This window comes from Acinonyx jubatus, chromosome X, assembly GCF_027475565.1.
Source record: "Acinonyx jubatus isolate Ajub_Pintada_27869175 chromosome X, VMU_Ajub_asm_v1.0, whole genome shotgun sequence".
Classification (NCBI taxonomy): Eukaryota; Metazoa; Chordata; class Mammalia; order Carnivora; family Felidae; genus Acinonyx; species Acinonyx jubatus.
Genome location: NC_069389.1, coordinates 59,121,479 through 59,145,711, shown reverse-complemented (window position 1 = coordinate 59,145,711; position 24,233 = coordinate 59,121,479). Strand labels below are relative to the sequence as shown.

The 24,233-nt window shown below is 36.4% G+C and overlaps 1 protein-coding gene across 1 annotated transcript in view; it reads left to right on the top strand.

The window, feature by feature from the left end:
- NEXMIF (neurite extension and migration factor) overlaps nucleotides 1-24,233 on the top strand; it is a 159,289-nt gene that overhangs the window by 55,125 nt on the left and 79,931 nt on the right. The window lies entirely within an intron of this gene.

Here is a 24,233-nt window from a genome sequence, read left to right as displayed (position 1 = left end):
TATACAAGGAGAAACTCACCTTATTTTTAAAATTTAGAATGGGATTCAAAGTAAATATCAGAAATAATTTAAGTCTTCTTCACTTTTATATAATGACCAGTTAAAAGATAAAAGAGAAGAAAGGAGGAGAAGAGAAAGAAGATAATTAATGTTGGGAAAAGAATGGAGGAGGTATAGGAAGAGAAGGCAAAAAGAATCTTTTTAAAAAGCGGTTGCTTTTTACTAAAGCACTGAGATAGAAGGTTAATATTTCTACTGTGTAAGATTACTTAGGACTAAAGAAATTAGGGCTATTATTATTAGGAAAGTGGTGTTGCATGAAAGATTAAAGAAGTAGGATTGTTTACCTTAAAAAGAGAAGGCTGAGAAGAAGTGTCATGATTTCTGTCTTTATATATCTTAAAGGCTTAAAAGAAAGAGGAATTAGACTTCTATTATATGGCAGAAGCTATATGGAAAAAAAAAGTTTGTTTTGACATAGGTGAGCATGGAATATGGTGACTACTTTTAGGAGGCAGTGGGAGTACTTTTCCTGGAGTACTTAACTGGAGTTACTTCAGCATTGTCTGAAGCTTTATTTTAGGTGACTTTTAAGGTCTTCCTGACCCTGTGGTATGTGGGCTATTAAAGTAATCTGGTGTGTTATTTTTCACTATTCAAAAAAGATTGTGTGGAAAGCTTTGTTGTCAGGTTTGAATTTTCTGGAAGGTAGACCATGATGTTGTATGAACTGTGTGATGACTAGCATAGTGTGAGACTTCTTCAGTAGGAATTAATTTAAAACTTAGGTGACAGCATTGATGTAACAGTAATCTTACATTCTTCTGAGTCCATTGGTAATGGCTAAAGACAAAGAATAAAAATAGCAAATTCATATATTGAAATTCTGTTTAGCTTTCTATTTCCAGCATTAGATATTTGTTTCACTGTGGGCTTTTGCTTAAATTAGAAGTTTAAATAAACATCCCTTGAATCTCTCAACTTCTTTTATTACACACCAGTGAACCAAATACACTTTTATATTCTAATGGTACAAATGAAAACAGAATATGGTGAATAAGAATCAGTAATTTAAATGGGGAAATCATATGTCAAATTGGACTTTAAAGTATATAAAATGCAGGGGCACCTGGGTCTCTCAGTCGGTGGAGCATCTGACTCTTGATTTTGGCTCAGGTCATGGTCTTATGGTTCGTGAGTTCAAGCCCTGAGTCAGGCTCTGTGCTGGCAGTGTGGAGCCTGCTTGAGATTCTTTCTCTTCCTCTCTCTCTCTGCCCTTCCCTGCCTCTCTCTCTCTCTCAAAAATAAATAAACTTATAAAAATTTAAAGTGTATAAAATGCATTGTGTAAGAATCTGTACAAAGTATGTTTTAATATGATAATGTTCACAGATTTTACTACATTACCATTTAAGTTGTTGGCAAGAGTTTAATAGGTCTCAGCAGATGCTATACTATCTTAGACCCATTTTATTGCCAAGTCCTCAAGTGCTGGAGAAAAGGAGTTACTTGTGATATGGATGTTTTGCTGTTATCCCTTTAAATAAAAGTAAGAAATTTTAGGGTTAGGTATAACACATTCAGGAATCTGTTTACTGATGAGGTTTTAAAGCAAGTCTTATCAAGTGACGGGGGATACACTTAAACAGGAGGATCATCAAGAACCATTAAAATGTTAATCTTACTTTTAAAAGCAATGCTTTTATCTCTAAGTGTAAAGAGGGTGTTTACTTATTCATTACCTATTCATTCTAAATAGAATAAGTCATTTGGGAATTAAGAAAGCAGGAACTCATCTTTTCCAATCTATAAAGAAAATGTTTGAATAAATGAGCTACCAAACCAATATTTTAGTTTCTTCTCATATTGACTGGGCTTGAATTTCTTAAAATAAACCCTTATCTTAGATTTGTAAAATTCAAAGATATGTTAACTTAACACATAGATAATTTTGCTGTAAATAAAAATGGCATAAATGTTCATTGTTTTTGGTGATAAACAATCAAAAAAATGAAGAGACAACCTATGGAATGAGATAAAATATTTGCAAGCCATATATCTGATAAGGGATTAATATCCAAAATAGATAAGGAACTTACAGGACTCAATAGCAAACAAAACAAAACAAAAAACAAGCAAACAATCCGAGTAAAAAATGGACAGAGAAACTGAACATTTTTCTAAAGAATATATATAAATGGTCAACAGGTACATGAAAAGGTGCTCAACATAACTAATCAGCAGAGAAATGCAAATCAAAACCATGAAGAGTTATTTCATACTTGTTAGGATAGTTATCATCAGAAAAAACAAGAGATAACAAGTGTTGGCAAGGAGATAGAGGAAAGGGACTGTTGGTAGGAAAACTGTTGGTAGGAAAACAGAATGGAAGTTCCTCAAAAAATTAAAAATAGGGGCGCCTGTGTGGCTAAGTTGGTTAAGCGTCAGACTCGTGGTTTTGGCTCAAGTCATGATCTCATGGCTTGTGTGATCGAGCACCCAGTCAGGTTCTGTGCTGGTAGTGTGGAGTCTGCTTGCGATTCTCTCCCTCTCTCTCTGCCCCTACCCCACTTGTGCTCTCTCTCACTCTCTCAAAATAAAAATAAATAAACATTTTTTAACTTTAAAATGTGGACTACCAATTGTGATCCAGCAATCCCACTTCTTGATAAAAAAAAAAGAGAGAGAAAGAGAAATCAGGGTCTTAAAGGGATATCTGCATTCCCATGTTCATTGCAGCATTATTCACAATTTGCAAGTATGGAAACAACCTAAGTATCAACAGAGGAATGGATAAAGAAGATGTGAGATGTGAGAAGTGTGTGTGTGTATGTGTGTGTGTGTGTGTGTGTGTGTGTGTGTGTGTGTGTGTTATTCAGCCATAAGAAAAGGAAATCCTGCCATTTGGGACAACATGGGGGTATTATGGTAAGTGAAATATATCAGACAAAACCCAATACTGTATGATATCATTTACATGTGGAATCTAAAAATGCCAGACTTGTGGAAACAGAGAGTAGAATGGTGGTTGTCAGGATCTGGAGGGCAAGGGAAAAGGGGAGATGTTAGCCAAAGGGTAATGTCAATTATCTCTCAATAAAGCTGGAAAATTTTTAAAATAAATTTAAAAAGGAATACACATGTCATTGTGAGCTGGGATAGTTGAATAAAACTTTTTGAAAATGGTAGAACTTGAATAGGATAGTGAAGGAAAACTAGAACTTAAGGAAAATGATGTAGTTCCCTATGTAGTTAATGAATGGTGTTAAGGTACAGAGACAGAAATTGAAATATTTTTGTATGAAGGAGCCAATCATGCAGTAATTTGTTTAGGGGGCAAGAATTTATATTAGGAAATAGTGGCAGAGGATGTTGAAACACATTAGGTTCAGATCATGAAGAGCCTTAATACCAGGCTAGGGAGCCATTGTGAGCAGTGGGGAACCACTGATGGTTTTTGAGTAGGGAAATAAGGACATGTGCAAAGAGGATGTTTTTTAAGAGAGTGTTTTGCTAGCAGTGTACAAAATGTTTTAGAGGCAGAGAGGGAACAGCTAGAAGGCTCTTGCCCTAACCCAACTGTGAGAGAATGGAAGCCTAGCATAAGGTACTACTAGCATTGCAAAAAGATCCAATAGAGATTAGATTTGATGATTCCAATAGATTTAAGGCACAGGAATGGTTCCTAGTCACTCAGATTTGAAACCCTGAAATGATAGTGCCTTTGACAGAAATAAGATAGTGGTCATAATTCCAGACATTTTTCAGTGATCCTGAAAGGATTTGTTTCTGTTAGCTTTCATACATAAAATAAAAAATCATTCAGTTTAATGATGAAGCTGAAAATTAATCTTCAAATGTAAAATATAACTCATTTTATTTTAAATGTTTTTTATTTTAGAGAGATACTGGGGTAGAGGGGCATAGGGAGAGAGAGAGGGAGAGAGAGAGAGAGAGAGAGAGAGAGAGAGAGAGAGAGAGAGAATCTCAAGCAGGCCCCATACTCAGTGTGGAGCTCAACACGGGGCTTGATCCCAAGACCCTGGGATCATGAGTCTGACACTCAACTGACTGAGCTACTCATATGCCCCATAAGTCACTATTTTAATTATATACCTACATATCTTCCAAAAAATAAATATAAACACCACATATGTCTGAGTTGTAAAGAATGTGTATTACGGTTGAATCAAACAAGTATGCATTCTTTATAGAAATATCAATTTACTTTTCTTTATTAGTGATTTAAATCGACATACTTTATTCCACTAATGCAAAGATTTTGTGCCCTCTGGGGGTCTCTCTGGAAGGGCAAGGCAGCTTATTGACAGCAGGGACTGGAACATTGCCAAGCCAGTCCCAGAGCTCAGCCCACTTTGGCTAGAAATTAAAGCCAATAGAAAGTTCTCTGAGGCTCCATGACAACACAAAAAGCAAGAAGTCAATTATATTCAATCTCACATTGTTCTGTAATTCTTTTATATCAATTATATACTCAGTCATGTATTGTTGGCTAATTGGTTTGTGTCAACTACATATTCTTCCTTACATTATTGACAAATTGTTTGTTTCACATGCATCAGACACAGTATTCCCATGTAAACTGGAAGCTCCCGAGGGACAGAGACTATGTTTCCCTTTTGTTCCCCCAATGAACAGCATGGTAACTGGCAAATAGCTAAGAGTTGAGTTAGAATAAGGTATATAAGAATATTTGTCTGGATCCATAGTACTATTGTGCATCTCTATAACACTTTAGATTTCACAACAGTACTGTAAAATGTTGATTTATACCAGCAAGATGACTTTATATTCCTATTACAGTTGTTCCCAGAGATACTGGGATCTTTGTATACAATCATGTGGACCCAGACTAGAAAGTAGAAATATATACTTATCTGTAAAATGAGAGGATCTGACTGATTAATAATATGTTCTGGATTTTTCCACTCAGGCCTGCTAGTTAAATTCACTGAACTCAAAATTTCCCTACCTGCAAAACAGGACAAGAATTCCTACCTTGGCAACTGGTTGTGATGATTAAATACAATAACAGGTAAATATCCTGGAAGTGCCAGTTCCTGGGAGTGATAAGAGGTAACCCATTGCCCATTTTGTTGAGATGTGCTCAGGGATGACAATAAATCTCTTAGATACATCTATTCAAAAATTCTGGTTCTGAGTAGCGGTGTCCATGACCAATACTAGGGTAGTGTTAAGCTCTGAAATGCTGTGATTAAAATTTTCATGATCCCTCTTCATGTGTATTGCCATTTATGGCAAACAAAATATTTTCACAACTCTTATCTCCTTTGACCTTCACAACTAAAATAAATGCGTTAAAAGCATTAATTTCTTATTGAGTCCTTAATACATGCTAAATGAATATGTGTGCTCAGTAAAAACACTGAGTACTGGTGATGCATCAGTGAAAATACAGATGAGACAGATGAAAATTCCTACTGTTACGGAACTCATTCTGGTGGATTGAACTGTGAGTGAAGAAACCTGGCTACTAGTTCTGATGTGGCTATCAACTCACTAGTTGTAAGAGAAATAATGTGTGTGTTTTTCTTTCATATATGCATGTGTTCTTACCTCTAAATGCTTTCACAAGATGTTTATTGTTTCAAATTGATTATTATCTCCAGTAGAATACTGGTTTAATCCTCCCAAATTTTACAAAATTTGTCGTTAGAATGCACAGAGTTGCTCTTGTCTCTGTTTTGTAGCATCTGTGGGCAGCACTTAGTGAAGTGCATTGTCTCAAGAAGGGACCTAAAGACCGTTATTCAGTGTGTTTTTTTCCCAGCATGTTATTTGATACATCTTCCTTTCATTTTGTTTTTTGTTTTGTTTCAGTTTTGAATTTAATTAAAAGTAATGCAGAGGCTCTGTATTGTTAGCTTTCTGTCTTTTGTTTAATTAAGGCTGTGCCATCTAATTATTGCAGCTCCTTAAAGATTCTAAATTGAATAAAATAATTATTTTCCAAGTGTTTTCTCACCTCTGTAGTCTCACATCTTCCATAGGAATTTTGGGCCTGTTAATATGATTGCTGTTTGACAGCAAGAGGAACTAACATATAAAGAAAGTAAATACTCTCTAGGATCAAAAGGCAGTAAGTGTTATTCATAGACTTGTGCTTTGTTTGCTATAGCAGCTTTCTCCAATTCAGACTGCCAGTAAATCCATCACACCAGGAGAGAAGGCTGCAGTTGCGATGAACTTGAAACCAAAAGACTTGGCCTCTGGTCCTATTCTGCCTCTTTTATGACATTGAACAAGCAGTTAAGCATTTTGGGATAAATGATGGGATAAATGATAAACTTTTCTAAAACTCTCTTTTTAGATACCTTTCTTTAATCTTATCTTCCTTTTTTAAATTTTTTTTTACTCTCAGCTTTTCATCTTTTTCTTATCCTCCTGAAATTAGCTCTGTCTCTTGCAGCCCTGGCTCTGATCTTCTTTAGTTTGCCCCTCATTCTCTAGGTATCATATTGTCCTATGTAATATTTAGTTGATCTGTTCCTTGCATCATCCTTGAATGAAGAGAAAATGAACCTAATTTGGCATCTTTACAAAGGATACAATATCTTAATTCATTGTTTGTCAAACAAATATGAAATATTAAACACAAATCAAAGATCCAAAATAACTTGCTAAAGATCTGTTTTACTTTAAGGACCTAATGAAGAAGTTTATTTAAATATGTTTTCAAAAAGAGGCTATCAAGTTAAGGAAACGATATATTAAGTTGGTGTGGGGGGATGCATGGATGTGTGTATATAATTGTAATTAAGTTTGGATGTTATTTGTATCTGATGTGTAAAGTGTACGCACCAAAGGAGTTATTGTTAATGAATAATAGTGAGTAGAATAGCTTTTGAAATGTGTTAGTTACTGAGGCTGAATGCTAGAAATACTGATAGCATGAAATGCTACCTCCTAATTACTCCCAGCGTCTAATCTGCCTTCTATCTAATCTTCACTAAATCATAGCATGTTTTTCAGCAAATCATAATTAAATATCTGGTTGAAAGGGGAGGTATTAGTCAAACAACATAAATGTTTTCTTTGAAGCTAGATTTTTCCTTCTCTTATGTTCATATGAGAATATATTACATCCACCCAACCCCCTTATTTTCAGATTTCTCTTGATGCCTGAAAGGCAAGGGCAAAGAGCACAGAAGCTTTCTTCCTACATCATTCAGGAGTTTAGCATCCTGGGACCCTATGGGAAACAAAGGAATCTTGTTACTGTGATATAAGGAGCCAAGAAAGTGGGAAGCTGGCTATATGATGCTGCTACTCTCTACTAGTCTGGAGCAGGGTGGGTTCAAAGAATTTAACTAGCCTACAGGCTCAGAGAGATGGCTAAGTAACACCATCTTGCTTAGAGGAATGGATGGCTTTTGCTGACAGCATGTGAACTCAGTCTTACTTTCACTGTTAGTCTTCTCAATCTAGGTAATGTGACAACTGCTACTAGCTAAGGAATGAGCTGTAAGTGAAACCCTGAAGCTCGTGGAGGGTTTGGATTTGTCTATAAAATTGTGCTAAATATGTGACTTGTAGTTTTAAAACCAAACACAAGGAAAGCTACCATCAATAAGACCCTGAAAAGGAGACACCTTCCACTTCAAGTAGGATGATTTCTTACACAGTTTTTATGGGAAGGAGCCAGTCCCATGGCACATGGCCTACAGATAGTATATGGAAGGAAATGGAAAATGAAAGGCAAAGTCATACTGAAAGATGACACTGGAAAGGTAAACAATGTCTTGCCTTGGAAGATCTTGAATACCACGCTGAGGAATCTAAAATTTGTTGCTTATATATACAGTTAGAGCAAGTCTTGTTATGATCTGGATTAGAAAGGGATAAAAGAGTGTAGCCTTGAGGTTTAAATAAACCTAGCTTTGAATTCCTCTTTCTGATACTTACTATGAGATTTTGGCTATGTTGCTGCTTCTTTCATGTGTCTCATTTTTCTCTGTTGTAGAATGTGGATAATAGTAATTTCTCTGACATAGTTATTAATATTAAATGTTATAAATATAAAGTGAGATAGTGTACATAAGATTTAGTACCTGGCATGTTATAGGTACTCAATAACTAGTAGCTATTATGAGTAATCTTTGGACCTCCCATTATAGCCCTTTGATTCCAGTTTGGTTATTGAGCTTTGGAAGAAGCAAATGAGGTTGATCTCTGTTTAGCCATTATGTCACTTCCAATTTATAGAGCAGTTGATAACTTCATTTGATCTTCATAATGATTCTTAGAGTTGTTAGGGGGTGCCTGTGTGGGCCAGTTGGTTAAGTGTCTGACTCTTGGTTTCAGCTCAGGTCATCATCTTATGGTTCCAGAGTTCGAGTCCCACATCACACTCTGCACTGACAGTGCAGAGCCTGCTTGGGATTTTCTCTCTCTCCCCCCCTGCCTCCCTCCCTCTCCCTGCCCTTCCTCCTCTCTCTCTCTTTCTTTCAAAATAAACAAACTTAAAAAAATGAAGTTGTCAAGTCCATTTTACATATAAGAAAACTGAAGCCTAGAGGAGAAATGGCTTGGCTAAAGTTGACATAGTAATGTCAGAACTAAGACTAGAACCCAGATCCCCTAATGCTAAATTCAGTGTCCTTTTCATTGCACCACAGCCCCCAAAACTGGAGCTTAGGTTACGTTTACTATTATTTATTTCTGGCAAGGCTATGGTAGAACATATTGGGAAGCTTTTAAAGTTACAGCTATATGAATGGCGTGAGATCAAGCAAGAATAGTAATTTACATACTAATGTACATTGTTTATGGTAAACCTACTAGAAAAATCCCATACCCACATCTTTCCCCATTTTGTCCTTGAAATCTAGCAAATATTAAAAAGTAATATAGTCAAAAGACGTCTTATCATTGAAATAAGTTTTCATAATGATAATTTTCTTTAAAAAATCGTAATTTCAAAGGAATGCAGTTTTTAGTTTTCAAGAAAGATTCATTTCATGAATTCCAATCATTATCTTAGTCTAGAGAAGACAACAACATTGAAATTTTCTTTGTTTCTAAAATACCAAAGCAATGTTGATATATTTTCTTTCTCTTGATAGAGCCTACTTTCATAGAGTTATTTTGTAATCCTGTTTATTTTTTAAGTTTTTATTTAAATTCCAGTTAAAGTTAACATATACTGTAATATTCCTTTCAGGTTTACTATATACTGATTCAACACTTCCACACAAAACACCGTGCTCATCACAAGTATACTCCTTAATCCCCATTACCTATTTCATGCATCCCCCACCAACCTCCCCTCTGGTAACCATCAGTTTGTTCTCTAGACATAAGAATCTGTTTCTTGATTTGTCTCTCTCCTTTATTTTTTCCCCTTTGCTGATTTGTTTTGTTTCCAAAATTCCACATTTGAGTGAAATCATATGGTATTTGTCTTTCTCTGACTTATTTTGCTTAGCATAATATTCTTCTAGGTCCAGCCATATCATTACAAATGGCAAGATTTTGTTCTTTTTATCTTTTTATGGCTGAGTAATATTCCATTGCATATATCTATATAAATAAAAATATACATATTTATATATGCATATATATATATATATATTTATTCTTATCCATTCATAAGTCAATAAAAACTTGGACTCATTCCATAATTTGGCTATTGTAGATAATACGGGTATAAACATAGAGGTGCATGTAGCCCTTAGAATTAGTATTTTTGTATTCTTTGGGTAAATACCTATTAGTGCAATTGCTGGATCATAGGGTAGTTCTATTTTTAGCTTTTTGAGGACCCCCATACTGTTTCCACAGTGACTTCACCAGTTTGCATTCACAGCAACAGTGCAAGAGGGTTCCCCTTTCTCCACATCCTCACAAATGCCTGTTTTTTGTGTTGCTGATTTTATTTTATTATTTTATTTTTTTATTATATGAAATTTATTGTCAAATTAGTTTCCATACAACACCCAGTGCTCATCCCAAAAGATGCCCTCTTCAATGCCCATCACCTACCCTCCCCTCCCTCCCACCCCCCATCAACCCTCAGTTTGTTTTCAGTTTTTAAGAGTCTCTTATGCTTTGGCTCTCTCTCCCACTCTAACCTTTTTTTCTTTTTTTTTCCTTCCCCAACCTCCCATGGGTTTCTGTTAAGTTTCTCAGGATCCACATAAGAGTGAAAACATATGGTGTCTGTCTTTCTCTGTATGGCTTATTTCACTTAGCATAACACTCTCCAGTTCCATCCACGTTGCTACAAAGGGCCATATTTCATTCTTTCTCATTGCCACATAGCACTCCATTGTGTATAGGAATTTACCCAAGGGATACAGGAGTACTGATGCATAGGGGCACTTGTACCCCATTGTTTATAGCAGCACTCTCAACAATAGCCAAATTGTGGAAAGAGCCTAAATGTCCATCAACTGATGAATGGATAAAGAAATTGTGGTTTATATACACAATTGTGTTGCTGATTTTAGCCATTCTGGCAGGTGTGAGTTGATAGCTCATTGTAGTTTTTTTTTTTTATTTTTTTAATCTTTATTCACTTTTGAGAGACAGAGAGAGACAGAGCATGAGCGGGGGAGGGGTGGTGGTGGGGGACACAGAATCCGAAGCAGCCCCAGGCTCTGAGCTGTCAGCACAGAGCCCAATGTGGGGCTCAAACCCACGAACCATGAGATCGTGACCTGAGCCAAAGTCAGACGCTCAACCGACTGAGCCACCCATGTGCCCCTACTCATTGTAGTTTTGATTTGAATTTCCCTGATGATCAGTGATCTTGAGCATATTTTCATATGTCTGTAGGCCATCTGGATGTCTTCTTTGGAAAAATGTCTATTCAGTTTTTCTGCCCATATTTAGTTTATTTGATTTTCAGGTGTTGAGTTTTATAAGTTCTTTATATATTTTGGATACTAACCTTTTATCAAATATGTCCTTTGCAACTACCTTCCCCCATTCCATTGGTTGCCTTTTAATTTTCTTGATTGTTTTCTTCACTGTGCAGAAAAATCATTTTGATGAAACCCCAATGGTTTACTTTTGCTTTTGTTTCCCTTGCCTCAGGAGACCTAACTAAAAAGAAGCTGCAATGGCTGATGTCCAAGAAGTTAATACCTGTGTTCTTTTCTAGGATTTTAATGATTTCCTGTCTCACATTTAGGTCTTTAATCCATTTTGAATTTATTTTTGTGTATAGTGTAAGAAAGAGGTCCAGTTTCATTTGTTTACATGTTGCTGTCCAGTTTTCCCAACACCATTTGTTGAAGAGACTTTTTCCCTTTGGATATTCCTTCTTGCTTTGTGGAAGATTAATTGACCATGTATTTGTAAATTCAGTTCTGGGATTTCTATTCTATTCTATTCTATCGATCTGTGTGTTTATTTTTGTGTAAATACCATACCGTTTTGATCATTAAAGCTTTGTAATATAACATGAAGTCCAGAATTGTGATGCCTCCATCTTTGCTTTGCTTTTCAAGGTTGCTTTGGCTATTTAGTCTTTTGTGGTTCCATACAAATTTTAGTATTGTTTGTTCTAGCTTTGTGAAAAATGCTGTTAGTATTTTGAGAAGGATTGTATTAAATGCATAAATTGCTTTGAGTAGTATAGACATTTTAACAATATTTATTCTTCCAATATATGAGCATGGAATGTCTTTCCATTTCTTTGTGTCATCTTCAATTCTTTCATCAGTGTTTTATACTTTTCAGATTACAGGTCCTTCACCTCTATGGTTAGGTTTAATCCTAGGTGTCTTATGGTTTTGGGTGCAAGTGTAGATGGTATTGATTCCTTAATTTCTCTCTTTGCTCCTTCATTGTGGTGTGTAGAAACGCAACATATTTCTGTACGTTGATTTTGTATCCTGCAGCCTGACTCAATTAATGTATCAGTTTTAGCAGTTTTTAGTGGAGTCTTTTGAGTTTTCTATATAGAATATCATGTCATCTGCAAATATTGAAAGTATTACTACTTCCTTGGTGATTTGGATGCCTTTTATTTCTTTCTGTTGTCTGATTGCTGTGGCCAGGACTTCTAGTACTATGTCAAATAACAGTGGTGAGAGTGGATACCCCTGTCTTATTCCTGACCTTAGAGGAAAAGCTCCCATTTTTTCCTCATTGAGGATGATATTAGTGGTGGTTTTTTTGTAGATGGCCTTTATTATGTTGAGATATGTTCTCTCTAAACCTACTTTGTTGTGGTTTTTATCATGAATGGATGTTGTACTTTGTCAAATGCTTTTTCAGTCCTATCTATTGAAAGGATACTATGGATCTCATCCTTTCTTTTATTAATGTGCTATATCACATTGATTTATGAACACTTAATCACCCTTGCGTTCCAGGAATAAGTCTCACCTGATAGTGTTGAATGATTTTTTTAAGTGTATTGTTGCATTTGGTTTACTGGTATTTTATTGAGAATTTTTTGCATCCATGTTCATCAGGGATATTGGCCTTTTTTGTGCAGTCTTTATCTAGTTTTGGTGTCAGGGTAATGCAGGCCTCATAAAATGAATTTGGAAGTTTTCCTTCCTTTACTATTTTTTGGAATAGTTTGAGAATAATAGGTATTAACTCTTCTTTTAATGTTTGGTAGAATTTGCCTGTGAAGCCATGTGGTCCTGGACCTTTGTTTGTTGGGAGTTTTTTGATTACTGATTCAATTTCTTTGCTGATTATCAGTCTGCTCAAGTTTTCTATTTCTTCCTGTTTCAGTTTTGGTAATTTACATGTTTCTAGGAATTCATCCATTTCTTCAGGTTGTCCAACTTGTTGGCACATAGTTTTCAATAGTACTCTCATATAATTGTTTATTTTTCTGTATTTTTGGTTTTGGTTGTTATTTCTCCTCTCTCATTTGTGATTTTATTTATTTGTGTCCTTTCTCCTTTCTTTTTGATAAGTCTGGCTAGGAGGTTATCAATTTTATTAATATTTTAAAAGAACCATCTCCAGGATTCATTGTTCTGTTCTGTTGTTTCTTTAGTTTCTATATCATTTATTTCTGCTTTAATCTTTATTATTTCCTTCCTTCTGATGGACTTAGTCTTTGTTTGTTGTCATTTTCCTAGCTTCTTTAGGTATAAGATCAGCTTGTTTATTTGAGATTTTTCTTGCTTCCTAGGTAAGCCTGTATTGCTATATACTTCCCTGTTAGGATTGCTATTTCTGCATCCCAAATGTCTTGGACTGTTGTGTTTTCATTTTCATTTGTTTGTTTCCACTTTTTGAAAGAGAGAGAGAGAGAAAGAGAGAGAGGCAGTAGAGGCAGAGGGAAAGGGAGAAAGAGAATCTTAAGCAGACTCCACGCCAAGCACAGAGCCTGATGCGGGGCCCAATCCCACCCCCATGAGATCATGACCTTAGCCAAAATAAAGAGTCAGACACTTAACCAACTGAGCCACCCAGGCACCCCTGTTTCTATGTTTTTAAATTTCTTCTTTGATATTATGGTTGACCCATTCATTGTTTAGCACCATTGTTGTTTAACTTCCATGTATTTGTGGTTTTCCAGACTTTTTTTTTGTAGTTGACTTCTGGTTTCATTGCATTTGGTCAGGAGAGGTGCATGGTATGATTTCAGTCTTTTTGTATTTGTTGAGGCCTGTTTTGTGAAATAACATGTGATCCATTCTGCAGAATATTCCATGTGCACTTGAATGTATATTCTGCTGTTTTAGGATGGAATATTGTGTATATATCTGTTAAGTCCATCTAGTCCAGTGTGTCATTCAAAGCCAATGTTTCCTTGTTTATCTTCTGTTTAGATGATCTGTTCATTGATGTAAGTGGGGTGTTAAAGTCCCTACTATTAGTGTGTTATTATCAGTTAGTTCCTTTATATTTGTTACTGTTCATGTTGGCTGCATAAATGTTTACAATTGTTAGATTTTCTTGTTGGATTGTCCCCTTTATTATGACATAGTGCTCTTCATCTCTCATTATAGTCTTTGGTTGAAAGTTTAGTTTGTCTTGCTACTCTAGGCTCCTTTTGTCATCCATTTGCATGATAAATGTTTCTCCATCCCCTTACTTTCAATCTGCAGGTGTCTTTGGGTATGAAATTACTCTCTTAGGGCGCCTGGGTGGCTCAGTCAGTTGAGCTTCTGAATCTGGAATTTAGCTCGGGTCAGGACCCCTGGGTAGTGAGATCAAACGCTGCGTTGGGCCCCATACTGAGCATGGAGCCTGCTTAAGATTTTCTCTCTTTCCATATTTCCATCTCTTTCTCTTTTTCCATAAAAAAGACAAGTATCTCATTTTATAGAGATGCTGATTACATTTATAAACATACAAAAAATATGTAAATTCTTTTCTTATTTTTTGTTTCTTAAGAATATATCTTTATGATTTATTCATATATCAATGTATGCATAAATCTCCCTCATACTTATCTATATGAAAGGGAAATCATTCAGATTTTTTGAGAAAAATAAAGTTTAGGTGAAAAATGTGAAAAAAAAAGATTTTCTCTCTTTTCCTCTACCCCTCTCCCCTACTTGCTCTACCTCTCTTCTCTAAAAATAGATAGATGATAGATAGATAGATAGATAGATAGATAGATACAATTACTCTCTGTAGGCAGCATATAGGTAGGTCTTTTTTTATCCATTCTGACACTCTATGTCTTTGGTTGGCGCATTTAGTCCATTTACATTCAGAGTAATTTTTGATATATATTTAGTGCTATTTTATTACTTGTTTTGCCATTGTTTCTGGAGATTTTCTCTGTTCCTTTCTTGCCTTTGTCACTTTGGGTCTTTCCTTTGCACTCAAAGAGTCCCGTCTAATATTCCTTATAGGGCTGATTTAGTGGTCACAAACTCTAATAGTTTATGTCTGGGAAACTGTTTATCTCTCCTTCCATTCTGAATGATAGCCTTGCTGGATAGAGTATTCTTGGCTGTAGATTTTTCAGCTCGGCACTTTGCATATATCATACTACTCCCTTCTGGCTTGCCAAGTTTGTGTTGAGAAATCTCCAACTAGCCTTATGGGTCTTCCCTTACAAGTTAAAGATTTCTTTTGTCTTGGTATCTTTAAGTTTTTTCTTTGTCACTCACTATATTTTGCAAGTTAAATTATAATTTATGTTGGTGTTGGTCTGCTTTTGTTGATTTTGACTGGAGTTCTCTGTGCCTCTTCGATATGGATGTCTGTTTCCTTCCCCAGATTAGTGAAGTTTTCAGCTATTATTTCTTCAAATATATTTTCTGCTCCCTTTTCTCTCTCTTTGTCTTCTGGGAGTCCTATAATAAGAATGTTACTACTTTTGATGGAGTCAGGAAGTTCCCTAAGTCTATTCTCATGTTCCATAAATCTTCTTTGTTTTTTTTTAGCTTTTATATTTTCAATTATTTTGTCTTCTATATCATTTATGCATTTCTCTGCTTCTTCCAGCTTTTGTTCATTGAATCAAGCCTGTTTCCCATCTCAGTTATTGCATCTTTCATTTCTTACTGATTCTTTTTTAACTCTTTTATCTCTGTGGTAAGGGTCTTCCTGTAGTCCTCCATTCTTTTCTCAAGAGCAGCTAGTATCCTTAGTATTTTTGCTTTAAATTCTCCATCAGTATTTTACTTATATATGTTTTGCTTAGATCTCTAGCTGTGACTTTATCTTATTCTTTCATTTGGGATGGATTCCTCCATGTTGGCATATTTTCTAAGTCTCTGCCTTTTTCTTTGTATTATATAAGTCCATTATGTTTCCTGTTCTTGAGAGTAATGGCTTTATGAAGAAGAGGTCCTATAGTGTCCAGGGCCTGGTGCTTCAGGGATTGTCTCTGGTGTGTGCTGCATGTGCTCTGCTGTTGTGTTTTCATTGCTCTGTCTTCATTGCTGTGTCCTTCTGGCCTAGTCTTCTGCAGAGGCTTTCTTTACTTGCAGTGGGCAATGTTTAGTTCTTAGCCAAAATGTGATGAGTTTTAACTAGGTGTACTTTGTTCTGATTTTTGAATGAAAACTGATACTACTTCCACTAGAACTGAAGCCCTGAAGAATTCTCTGGCTGGGAGATGTGGTGGGGGCAGGGGTTTCTGCTGGTCTTCTCGGGAAGGGGCCTGATGCATTGGGACTGAGGCAAGCTTGACAGAGAAGAGCAAGTGCACCAGCGTTCAGGGGTGTGGGACTTGGTTTAAACAAATTAGGCAGCCAATGTTGGGGCTGAGCTGCTTCCCTTAGCTGGCCTCATGTTTATCCTGAGGGGTAGGAGAGGAAAATGGCTCTTGCTGGCTCTTTTGTCCCTGGAGAGGTGTCTCCAAGAAGAGTGAATAATCTTCCCCCTGTGTGCCCCAGGCACTCCTGAAATAGTTGTTTCCACACCATCTGCCCCCAGGTTGTTAACCTACCTTGGCTCCAAGAGTTGGGAAGTGCCCTCAGGGCTCTATCCTAGCCAAGCCCACTTACCTTTCAAACTCCAATCTTTAAGCTTTGCTGATTGCAAGAACTCAGGAAAATCAGTCCCTCTCACTTTTCCAGCCAATGGCTTTGGGAAAGTGTTCTCCTTCTTAGTTGTCCTGTGTGCTTCTCTCTCTCCTGCCTTTCTGCATGACCACAGCTCCCTTTCCTCTGCAGTATCAGCAATCTATTTCTCCCCTAAACCACATCTCCATATTTCCTACCTTTTCTGATGTGGCTTCTTCTCTTTCTTCAGTTGTGGAGTTTGTTCTGTCAGTCTTCAGGTTGATTTCTGAGGTATTTATAATGATTGGATAGTTGTCTAGTTGTGTTCATGGGACAAGACAAGCCTAGGGTCCTACTCCTCTGTCATCTTTATCCCTGTTTTTTCCTTTATTCTATTAATGTAGTATATTATATTGATAGATTTTTGTATGTTAAGCCACCTTTTCATTGCTGGGATAAATCCCACTTCGTCATGGTATATAATCCTTTTAATATGATGCTGGATTCTGTTTGATAGTTTTTTGTAGATGTTTGCATCCATAGTTATAAGAGATACTGGTTTGTAGTTTATTTTTTCTTGTGATGTCTTCATCTGGTTTTGGCCTCGTGGTATGAGTTAGAAAACGTTTCCTCCTCTTGTATATTTTGAAATATTTGAGGATAATTGGTTCTAATTCTTCTTTAAATGTTTTATAGAATTTACCAATGAAGCTATCTGGTCCTAGACTTTTCCTGTTAGGAGGGCTTTGATTACTGATTCAATCCTATTACTAGTAATCAGTCTGTTTAGATTTTCTATTTCTACTTGAGTCAGTTTGGATAGTTTGTATCTTTCTAAGAATTTGTCTGTGGAAAAGGTATAAAAATGAAAATAAAAAGTCTATGCTCTATCACTGTCTAACTGGAGCTTCTGTGTTGACAGAAACATCCTGGGAAAAAAAGATTTAAAAAAATTTTTTTAATCTGTTAAGAAAATTATACAGCTGGACCCAAATGTCCACATTTCTCTGTATGAAAATTATCTAAATATAAAGATAGAAGCAAGACTCTTATCTAAGAAACACCTTCTGCAGAAAACTCCTTTGGCTTCAAAGCTGTAACTTCTGGCACAATCCAGAGTTCCTCAGGATGTCTGTCACACTGACGGTTAGACTTGTTGACTTATTGAGGGATGAATGAAATATAATAGTTGTTGGGTTTAAGCACACCTATGGTGGTGGCAGCAATCGCTTTGTGTTCTTTTCTGAGTGAGAAACACTCCATTATTCTCTGGCAGGTTAACATTTGGAAATCTCCATTGAAGTTTTGGTTTATTTTCTACCTCTATTATTTTAATCTTCCCCTTCCTGCCTTGGCTGTAGAAAGGCTGGAATGGGCTAGGAATACTTTCGCTGGTTTAAATTTTTACAATATGGTGTCTAGCCCTTTAGTTTTGTGGTTGATGTACTGTGTGCAAGTATATACATTTATCACATGCAGTCATTGTCTTTGAAAGTGAGCATGCATCTTTCTCAGCCATCCCTCTCCTATAAAGCCATTGAAGTGATGCCAAGGTCTGAAGCTAGCACATTCTGGTTCTAGGGAGTCAAGGGTTATTTCCTTGAAGAGTTTGACCTGACAAAGGTGCTTTAAGAGTAGGAAGTGTTACTACTGCAATTGCCATGAGTGAACCCAACTCTTCCCTGGGAATTAGGCATTACTTGCTTTCAAATATTACCTCCCCATGTCTGATGAATAGAAAGAGTGACATTTTGTGAGAGAGAGAGAGAGACAGAGGGAGAGAAAGAATAGTAAGCAAGTTGCATGCCCAGCATGGAGCCTGTCATGGGGCTCAGTCCCATGGCTGTGAGATCATGACCTGAGCCAAAATCAAAAGTCAGATGCTTAACCGACTGAGCCATTCAGGCACCCGTAGAAAGAGTGACATTTTGAAGGCACTTTGGTTTATTTTCAATATGTCCTTGCTTAGCTAGAGTGGTTGAGAAGTGGTGGCTCAGCAAGAAGCAACATGTATCTTAACCATATAAATACAAGTTTTGGTTCATTTTCCCTTTTTTTAAACCCCACCTATATATGGCTTTCACATTGTCCTCGTTTCTTAGAGAACACAAAACTGTGCTCATAAAGGAGGTTTATACCATGATCAGTTCCATTCTGCTTCTTACTGAATCCATCTCTCTGGGATTGTTGGCAGTTAGAACTCACATGGAGCATTGTACTTTGAGCTTGTGTTGGTAAAGCAGCTTATATTGTTAAGCAAACCCAAGGGAAGTTTTTGGGTTCTGTTCCTGACTTCCACACAGCTAAAAAGGATCCCAGACTAAGTAGATGTGAGAAGGCCTTTGGAGACCATCTGGTTCAATCCCTCATGGTACAGATAAAAAATTCAAGCTAAGAGTTGAAGAAGGAACTCGCTCAAGGTTACAAAGTCAGATAATGGTGGGCCTCTGACCTTCATAAGACAGTTTTAATCCCCAATTGTATATTAAGGAGGAATCTGATAAACATATATGTTTAAACTACTAACTCTGTGTGTGTGTGTGTGTGTGTGAGTATTTCCATATATTCCATATGGTTTAACTTTTATAAAACTATTTTGGATTAATTTTATATTATTTTATTATATAATTTATGTATCTCACTACTAATTCAAGAAGTTAAGCTTGGGTTTTGTGTTGGCAACATTCCAACAGGTAAACTTCTGTCATGATAAACTTTAGGTTACATAACAAGTTTTGGGCTTGGAATATGGTATGCAGCATCATGTCATTTTTGTGTCCCTTGCTTACTTCACCACAAAGCAGGAGAAGCTTGGAATCTTGATGCCTGGATTCTAATGCCAGTTATCTAGTACTCAACCTCTCTCAGCCTCTTATTCATCATCTGTAAAATAAGGATAATAACACCTACCCATTTACACTCACAGAACTGTTGGGAGAGATCAACAGAAGATAAATAATATGAAATATGTTGAAATATTTTATAAATTTAACATCACAAATATGTGAATTATTAATTCAGAACATAAAATGCTACACATTTATCTTCAGTCTTGAAGATAAAATGTTTTCCCTCCATCATAAGAGTTAGATATTTCATTCTTTTTAAAATTTTATTTTTTTAAAATTCACATCCAAATTAGCATATAGTGCAACAATGATTTCAGGAGTAGATTCCTTAATGCCCCTTACCCATTTACCCACCCCCCATCCCACAACCTCTCCAGTAACCCTCTGTTTGTTCTCCGTATTTAAGAGTCTCTTACCTTTTGTCCCCATCCCTGTTTTTATATTATTTTTGCCTCCCTTCCCTTGTGTTCATCTGTTCTGTGTCTTAAAGTCCTCATGAGTGAAGTCATATATTTGTCTTTCTCTGACTAATTTCGCTTAGCATAATACCCTCCAGTTCCATCCACGTAGTTGCAAATGGCAAGATTTGCATTGCTGGTTGGAATGCAAGCTGGTGCAGCCACTCTGGAAAACCACTCTTGGGCTCAGGTCTGGAAAACAGTATGGAGGTTCCTCAAAAAATTAAAAATAGAACTACCCTACAACCCAGCAATGGCACTACTAGGTATTTATCCAAGGGATACAGGTATGTGGTTCCAAAGGGACACATGCACCCCCATGTTTATAGCAGCACTATCAACAATAGCCAAAGTATGGAAAGAGCACAAATGTCCATCCAGGGATGAAGAGATAAAGATGTGGTATATGTATAAAATGGAGTATTACTCAGCCACAAACATCTCATTCTTTTTTTAATTTTTTTTAATGTTTATTTTATTTTATTTTTTTAATTTTATTTTTTATTTTTTAAAATTTACATCCAAATTAGTTAGCGTATAGTGAAACAATGATTTCAGGAGTAGATTCTTTAATACCCTTACCCATTAAGCCCATCCCCCTCCCACAACCCCTCCAGCAACCCTAAGTTTGTTCTCCATGTTTATGAGTCTCTTCTGTTTTGTCCCCTTCCCTGTTTTTATATTATTTTTGTTTACCTTCCCTTATGTTCATATGTTTTGTCTCTTAAAGTCCTCATATGAGTGAAGTCATATGATTTTTGTCTTTCTCTGACTGACTAATTTCACTTAGCACAATACCCTCCAGTTCTATCCATGTAGGTGCAAATGGCAAAATTTCATTCTTTTTGATTGCCGAGTAATACTCCATTGTATATATATATATACCACTTCTTCTTCATCCATTCATCCATCGATGGACATTTGGGCTCTTTCCATACTTTGGCTATTGTTGATAGTGCTGTTATAAACATGGGAGTGCATGTGTCCCTTCGAAACAGCACACCGTATCCCTTGGATAAATACCTAGTAGTGCAATTGCTGGGTCGTAGGGTAGTTCTATTTTTAGTTTTTTGAGGAACCTCCATACTATTTTTCAGAGTGGCTGCACCAGCTTTCATTTCCACCAACAATGCAAAAAAAACCCCTTTTTCTCTGCATCCTTGTCAACATCTATTGTTGCCTGACTTGTTAATGTTAGCCATTCTGACAGGTGTGAGGTGGTATCTCATTGTGGTTTTGATTTGTATTTCCCTGATGATGAGTGATGTTGAGCATTTTTTCATGTGTCAGTTGGCCATCTGGATGTCTTCTTTGGAGAAGCATCTATTCATGTCTTTTGCCCATTTCTTCACTGGATTATTTGCTTTTCTGGGTGTTGAGTTTGATAAGTTCTTTATAGATTTTGGATACTAACCCTTTATCTGATATGTCATTTGCAAATATCTTCTCCCATTCTGTCAGTTGCCTTTTAGTTTTGCTGATTGTTTCCTTCGCTGTGCAGAAGCTTTTTATTTTGATGAGGTCCCAATAGTTCATTTTTGATTTTGTTTTCCTTGCCTCTGGAGACGTGTTGAGTAAGAAGTTGCTGTGGCCAAGATCAAAGAGGTTTTTTCCCGCTTTCTCCTCAAGGATTTTGATGGCTTACTGTCTTACATTGAGGTCTTTCATCCATTTTGAGTTTATTTTTGTGTATGGTGTAAGAAAGTGGTCCAAGTTCCTTCTTCGTCATGTCGCTGTCCAGTTCTCCCAGCACCTCTTGCTGAAGTGACTGTCTTTATTCCATTGGATATTCTTTCTGCTTTGTCGAAGATTAGTTGGCCACACGTTTGTGGGTCCATTTCTAGGTTCTCTAGTCTGTTCCATTGATCTGAGTGTCTGCTCTTGTGCCAGTAACATACTGTCTTGATGATTACAGCTCTGTAGTACAGCTTGAAGTCCGGGATTGTGAAGCCTCCTGCTTTGATTTTCTTTTTCAAGACTGCTTTGGCTATTCGGGGTCTTTTCTGGTTCTGTACAAATTTCAGGATTATTTGTTCTAGCTCTGTGAAGAATGCTGGTGTTACTTTGATAGGGATTGCATTGAACATGTAGATTGCTTTGGGTAGTATCGACATTTTCACAATATTTATTCTTCCTATCCAGGAGCATGGAATCTTTTTCCATTTTTTGGTGTCTTCTTCATTTTCTTTCATCAGCTTTCTATAGTTTTCAGTGTATAGATTTTTCACCTATTTGGTTAGATTTATTCCTAATTTTTTATGGTTTTTTGTGTAACTGTAAATGGGACTGATTCCTTGATTTCTCTTTCTGTTGCTTCATTGTTGGTGTATAGGAATGCAACCGATTTCTGTGCATTGATTTTATATCCTGCAAGTTTGCTGAATTCATGAACCAGTTCTAGAAGTTTTTTTGGTGGAATGTTTTGGGTGTTCCATATAGAGTATCATGTCATCTGCAAAGAGTGAAAGTTTGACCTCCTCCTGGCCAATTAGGATGCCTTTTATTTCTTTGTGTTGTCTGATTGCAGAGGCTAAGACTTCCAATACTATGTTGAATAACAGTGGAGAGAGTGGACATCCTTATCTTGTTCCTGACCTCAGGGGGAAAGTTCTCATTTTTCCCCATTGAGGATGATATTAGCATTGGGTTGTTCATATATGGCTTTTATGATCTCAAGGTATGCTCCTTCTATTCCTACTTTTTTGAGGGTTTTTATCAGGAAAGGATGCTGTATTTTGTCAAATTCTTTCTCTGCATCTATTGACAGGATCATATGGTTCTTGTGCTTTCCTTTATTGATGTGATGAATCATGTTAATTGTTTTGCAGATATTGAACCAGCCCTGCATCCCAGGTATAAATCCCGCTTGGTCGTGGTGAATAATTTTTTTAATGTATTGTTGGATCCGGTTGGCTAATATCTTCTTGAAGATTTTTGCATCCATGTTCATCAGGGAAATTGGTCTATAGTTCTCCTTTTCAGTGGGGTCTCTGATTTTGGAATCAAGGTAATGCTGGCTTCATAGAAAGAGTTTGGAGGTTTTCCTTCCATTTCTACTTTTTGGAACAGCTTCAAGAGAATAGGTGTTAACTCTTCCTTAAATGTTTGGTAGAATTCCCCTGGAAAGCCATCTGGCCCTGGACTCTCGTGTTTTGGGAGATTTTTGATTACTAATTCGATTTCCTTACTGGTTATGGGTCTGTTCAAATTTTCTATTTCTTCCTGTTTCAGTTTTGGTAGTGTATATGTTTCTAGAAATTCGTCCATTTCTTCCAGATTACCCATTTTATTGGCATATAATTGCTCATAATATGCTCTTATTATTGTTTTTATTTCTGTTGTGTTGGTTGTGATCTCTCCTCTTTCATTCTTGATTTTATTTATTTGGGTCCTTTACTTTTTCTTTCTGATCAAACTGGCTAGTGGTTTATCAGTTTTGTTAATTCTTTCAAAGAACCAGCTTCTGGTTTCATTGATCTGTTCTACTGTTTTGTTTTTGTTGTTGTTGTTGTTGTTGTTGTTTGTTTCAATAGCATTAATTTCTGGTCTAATCTTTGTTATTTCCTGTCTTTTGCTGGTTTGGGGTTTTATTTGCTGTTCTTTTTCCAGATCCTTATGGCATAAGGTTAAGTTGTATATCTGAGATCTTTCTTCCTTCTTTAGGAAGGCCTGGATTGCTATATACTTTCCTCTTATGACCGCCTTTGCTGCATCCCAGAGGTTTTGGGTTGTAGTGTTATCATTTTCATTGACTTCCATATACTTTTTAATTTCCTTTTAACTTCTTGGTTAGCCCATTCATTCTTTAGTAGGATGTTCTTCAGTCTCCAAGTATTTGTTACCTTTCCAAATGTTTTCCTGTGGTTAATTTCCAGTTTCATAGCATTGTGGTCTGAAAACATGCATGGTATGATCTCGATCTTACTGTACTTACCTAGGGATGATTTGTGTCCCAGTATATGGTGTATTCTGGAGAACGTTCCATGTGCACTGGAGAAGAATGTATATTCTGCTGCTTTAGGATGAAATGTTCTGAATATATCTGTTAAGTCCATCTGGTCCAATGTGTCATCAAAGCCATTGTTTCTGTCCATTGTTGTGAGTGGTGTGTTGAAGTCTCCTACTATTATGGTATTACTATCAATGAGTTTCTTTATGTTTGTGATTAATTGATTTATATATTTGGGTGCTGTCACATTTGGCACATGAATGTTTACAATTGTTAGGTCTTCCTGGTCTATAGACCCCTTGATTATGATATAATGCCCTTCTACATCCCTTGATAGTCTTTATTTTAAAGTCTAGATTGTCTGATATAAGTTTGGCTACTCTGGCTTTCTTTTGTTGACCATTAGCATGATAGATGGTTCTCTAGCACCTTATTTTTACTCTGAAGGTGTCTTTACGTCTAAAGTGGGTCTCTTGTAAGCAGCATATAGATCGTTCTTGTTTTCTTATCCATTATGTTACCCTATATCTCTTGATTGGAGAATTGA